Source organism: Xyrauchen texanus, chromosome 21, assembly GCF_025860055.1.
Source record: "Xyrauchen texanus isolate HMW12.3.18 chromosome 21, RBS_HiC_50CHRs, whole genome shotgun sequence".
NCBI lineage: Eukaryota > Metazoa > Chordata > Actinopteri > Cypriniformes > Catostomidae > Xyrauchen > Xyrauchen texanus.
In genome coordinates this window covers 13,713,967-13,719,754 of record NC_068296.1, presented here as the reverse complement: position 1 = coordinate 13,719,754, position 5,788 = coordinate 13,713,967, and the positions used below count along the sequence as shown (strand labels likewise).

General features: G+C 40.7%; 1 long non-coding RNA gene across 2 annotated transcripts; it reads right to left on the bottom strand.

Moving 5' to 3' along the window:
* Window positions 1-221: 221 nt before the first annotated feature.
* Window positions 222-2,080, bottom strand: LOC127661678 (uncharacterized). Of its 2 annotated transcripts, none has more exons than XR_007972779.1 (3): window positions 2,020-2,080; window positions 1,451-1,563; window positions 222-304 (listed from the first exon to the last, which is right to left on the bottom strand). It is a non-coding gene; the product is annotated as an uncharacterized LOC127661678 (long non-coding RNA). The 2 variants fall into 2 exon arrangements; XR_007972778.1 differs by lacking the exon at window positions 2,020-2,080 and adding an exon at window positions 1,792-1,853.
* Between the last annotated feature and the right edge of the window lie 3,708 nt (window positions 2,081-5,788).

Genomic DNA, 5,788 nt, shown 5'->3' with positions numbered 1-5,788 from the left:
AGGACATGATTTGGTATATGAGGACCGAATATGGCGACTGTATGTGACTAAACAGTACACTGTCGCTGCATAACACCTGTGTGTGTTTAGTGTGTGCTTACTCATGGTTTATGAGGACATGATTTGGTATATGAGGACTGAATATGGCGACTGTATGTGACTAAACAGTACACTGTCGCTGCATAACACCTGTGTGTGTTTAGCATGTGTGCTTACTCATGGTTTATGAGGACATGATTTGGTATATGAGGACCGAATATGGCGACTGTATGTGACTAAGCAGTACACTGTCGCTGCATAACACCTGTGTGTGTTTAGTGTGTGCTTACTCATGGTTTATGAGGACATGATTTGGTATATGAGGACCGAATATGGTGACTGTATGTGACTAAACATTACACTATGACTTTATAACACCTGTGTGTGTTTAGTGTGTGTGCTTACTCATGGTTTATGAGGACATGATTTGGTATATGTGGACTGAATATGGCGACTGTATGTGACTAAACAGTACACTGTTGCTGCATAACACCTGTGTGTGTTTAGCATGTGTGCTTACTCATGGTTTATGAGGACATGATTTGGTATATGAGGACCGAATATGGCGACTGTATGTGACTAAACAGTACACTATGACTTTATAACACCTGTGTGTGTTTAGTGTGTGCTTACTCATGGTTTATGGGGACATGATTTGGTATATGAGGACCGAATATGGCGACTGTATGTGACTAAACATTACACTATGTCTGCATAACACCTGTGTGTGTTTAGTGTGTGTGCTTACTCATGGTTTATGGGGACATGATTTGGTATATGAGGACCGAATATGGCGACTGTATGTGACTAAACATTACACTATGACTTTATAACACCCGTGTGTGTTTAGTGTGTGTACTTACTCATGGTTTATGGGGACATGATTTGGTATATGAGGACCGAATATGGCGACTGTATGTGACTAAACAGTACACTATGACTTTATAACACCTGTGTGTGTTTAGTGTGTGTGCTTACTCATGGTTTATGGGGACATGATTTGGTATATGAGGACCGAATATGGCGACTGTATGTGACTAAACATTACACTATGTCTGCATAACACCTGTGTGTGTTTAGTGTGTGTGCTTACTCATGGTTTATGGGGACATGATTTGGTATATGAGGACCGAATATGGCGACTGTATGTGACTAAACATTACACTATGACTTTATAACACCCGTGTGTGTTTAGTGTGTGTACTTACTCATGGTTTATGGGGACATGATTTGGTATATGAGGACCGAATATGGCGACTGTATGTGACTAAGCAGTACACTATGACTGCATAACACCTGTGTGTGTTTAGTGTGTGTGCTTACTCATGGTGTATGAGGACATGATTTGGTATATGAGGACCGAATATGGTGACTGTATGTGACTAAACAGTACACTGTCGCTGCATAACACCTGTGTGTGTTTAGCGTGTGCTTACTCATGGTTTATGAGGACATGATTTGGTATATGAGGACCGAATATGGCGACTGTATGTGACTAAACATTACACTATGACTTTATAACACCTGTGTGTGTTTAGTGTGTGTGCTTACTCATGGTGTATGAGGACATGATTTGGTATATGAGGACCGAATATGGTGACTGTATGTGACTAAACATTACACTATGTCTGCATAACACTTGTGTGTGTTTAGTGTGTGCTTACTCATGGTTTATGAGGACATGATTTGGTATATGAGGACCGAATATGGCGACTGTATGTGACTAAACAGTACACTGTCGCTGCATAACACCTGTGTGTGTTTAGTGTGTGTGCTTACTCATGGTTTATGAGGACATGATTTGGTATATGAGGACCGAATATGGCGACTGTATGTGACTAAACATTACACTATGTCTGCATAACACTTGTGTGTGTTTAGTGTGTGCTTACTCATGGTTTATGAGGACATGATTTGGTATATGAGGACCGAATATGGCGACTGTATGTGACTAAACAGTACACTGTCGCTGCATAACACCTGTGTGTGTTTAGTGTGTGTGCTTACTCATGGTTTATGAGGACATGATTTGGTATATGAGGACCGAATATGGCGACTGTATGTGACTAAACAGTACACTGTCGCTGCATAACACTTGTGTGTGTTTAGTGTGTGTGCTTACTCATGGTTTATGAGGACATAATTTGGTATATGAGGACCGAATATGGCGACTGTATGTGACTAAACAGTACACTATGGCTTCACAATGTTTCATCCCAAATTGGGTCCTCATATACCAAATGTATGGCCTCATTAACCATGAGTAAGCATACACAAACACACACAAGGGTTACAAAACGGCAGCGTACTGCTTAGTCACATACAGTCAGGTCCATAAATATTGGGACATTGACACAATTCTAATCTTTTTGGCTCTATACACCACCACAATGGATTTGAAATGAAACGAACAAGATGTGCTTTAACTGCAGACTTTCAGCTTTAATTTGAGGGTATTTACATCCAAATCAGGTGAACGGTGTAGCAATTACAACAGTTTGTATATGTGCCTCCCACTTTTTAAGGGACCAAAAGTAATGGGACAGATTAACAATCATAAATCAAACTTTCACTTTTTAATACTTGGTTGCAAATCCTTTGCAGTCAATTACAGCCTGAAGTCTGGAACGCATAGACATCACCAGACGCTGGGTTTCATCCCTGGTGATGCTCTGCCAGGCCTCTACTGCAACTGTCTTCAGTTCCTGCTTGTTCTTGGGGCATTTTCCCTTCAGTTTTGTCTTCAGCAAGTGAAATGCATGCTCAATCGGATTCAGGTCAGGTGATTGACTTGGCCATTGCATAACATTTCACTTCTTTCCCTTAAAAAACTCTTTGGTTGCTTTCGCAGTATGCTTCGGTCATTGTCCATCTGTACTGTGAAGCGCCGTCCAATGAGTTCTGAAGCATTTGGCTGAATATGAGCAGATAATATTGCCCGAAACACTTCAGAATTCATCCTGCTGCTTTTGTCAGCAGTCACATCATCAATAAATACAAGAGAACCAGTTCCATTGGCAGCCATACATGCCCACGCCATGACACTACCACCACCATGCTTCACTGATGAGGTGGTATGCTTTGGATCATGAGCAGTTCCTTTCCTTCTCCATACTCTTCTCTTCCCATCACTCTGGTACAAGTTGATCTTTGTCTCATCTGTCCATAGGATGTTGTTCCAGAACTGTGAAGGCTTTTTTAGATGTTGTTTGGCAAACTCTATTCTGGCCTTCCTGTTTTTGAGGCTCACCAATGGTTTACATCTTGTGGTGAACCCTCTGTATTCACTCTGGTGAAGTCTTCTCTTGATGGTTGACTTTGACACACATACACCTCCTGGAGACTGTTCTTGATCTGGCCAACTGTTGTGAAGGGTGTTTTCTTCACCAGGGAAAGAATTCACCACAGTTGTTTTTGTTGGTCTTCCGGGTCTTTTGGTGTTGCTGAGCTCACCGGTGCGTTCTTTCTTTTTAAGAATGTTCCAAACAGTTGATTTGGCCACACCTAATGTTTTTGCTATCTCTCTGATGGGTTTGTTTTGATTTTTCAGCCTAATGATGGCTTGCTTCACTGATAGTGACAGCTCTTTGGATCTCATATTGAGAGTTGACAGCAACAGATTCCAAATGCAAATAGCACACTTGAAATTAACTCTGGGCCTTTATCTGCTCCTTGTAAATGGGATAATGAGGGAATAACACACACCTGGCCATGGAACAGCTGAGCAGCCAATTGTCCCATTACTTTTGGTCCCTTAAAAAGTGGGAGGCACATATACAAACTGTTGTAATTGCTACACCGTTCACCTGATTTGGATGTAAATACCCTCAAATTAAAGCTGAAAGTCTGCAGTTAAAGCACATCTTGTTCGTTTCATTTCAAATCCATTGTGGTGGTGTATAGAGCCAAAAAGATTTGAATTGTGTTGATGTCCCAATATTTATGGACCTGACTGTACATTAGCAATAAGATACTCTCACTTCAGATCATGTTAAAGCACTTCATGTGTGTCAAACTAAGTTGACAAATGTATTGACAAACCTCTTCAGGAGGGGCAGCGGGAGAGATGACTTGGTCCTGGACTGTAGCTGGAGCCATGGGCTGATGGAGAGGCAGAAAGAGAGAAACAAAGAGAGAGGGGAACAAAAGAGAGACAACAAAGTTATGTCAATGGAATTATTTGCTACAGAAATACAGTTTTCTACAAACACAGAATTTGACACATTTGGTAGGAATGAATATAACTTTTAGAATTGATTGTCATTAATTTTGTCAGCACCATATTTTGAAGGGATGTGTGGTCCTGGACAGTAGCTGGAGCCATGGGGGTTTGGGGGAGTGAGAGAGATTCTATGCATTCAACACTACTCACTAGTGTTGTCAAATATACTGGTACCCGGTACCAAGTCGGTACTCAAACTAGGGATGGGCGATATCTTATCGTTTGCGATATATCGTTGAAAATTCTCCTCACGATAAAAATGTGTCTCCTCGCGATAATAACGATAAGTCTAGTTGATGACGTAGTTTTGTGCTGCGCGATTCACTGTTCACGTCGCGGACATTCTCTGTGCGGAGTGAAAACAAGCATGGCGGAACGCAGCCATTCCGCAACAAATCCGTATCTGGTAGGTATTGAAGGACGGCAGAGCACGGATCCGACACGCAGCGGAGCCGATCCGCAGCCGTTCCGCAGTTGGTGGAAATCCGGGGTAAGAGTGTGTTTCACTCTGAACTTCTTTACTTTATCAGGATTTATTTGCAGTTGTACTCTGTTGTAATTTTGAAACACAACTGAAGACATGGTTGGTGATTGTTACTTTTGCTGTTTGCTTTGCACTATTTTTCCACCATGAGAGTATAAATAAATAAAGAATCTGTGTTTACATTTTAAACTTGTAATTGATTTGAATTATTATTATTGTGTAATTGTTGTTGTGTGATGTTTTTCAGCACAGTCACTGGAACACAACTTAATCTGATATTTTACAGAAGAAAATAATTTATTGTCATTTGTATCGTTATCGTAATAAATCCCTGAAATTATCGTGATACATTTTTTTGGCCATATCGCCCATCCCTAACTCAAACATTATTTACGATACCAGAATTTCTGAAGGTATCGGGTACCGAGTACTGGGTCTACCCGGTACCCACGCAGAGGCGGGAACTTTCGAACGCTTGCAACAAGCAAAAGATGACGACAAGCAAAGCTGCTGCTGCGGAGTCTCAACTGAATCATGTCGAAAAAAAAAAGTGGAAATTTCAGAAAATTCTTTGGATTTGAGGCTGATGAAAAGGGAAATATCATAAATCAGCAAAAACCATTTTGTAAACGCTGCTTTCGCAATTTTCTGATGAAAGGAGGAAACACATAAAACTTAATGAAGCACCTGAAAGACACCCAGATTTATTCAAGCAAATAAAGCATATTATCATTTGCATTAGGGCTGAAACGTTTAGTCAACATTATTAACATCGTCGAAAATACAAAATTGATGAGAAAAATGTTCATTGTCGAATAGTCGTTTGATCTCATTTAACATAACATGAAATCACATTAAACTGTAACGGTGACGCGTGAGAGCAGCAGTTCAGAATTACACAGATCACAGGTGCACTCCAAACTTTCACCGTTTATTTTATGTAGATCCCAAAGTATCAGGGAATGATTAAAGTACATTCAGAAGCATGTCCCGTTGTGGAATAAGCGAGGCGGAGCTCTTTAAAGGAAACATCCCGCGTTACA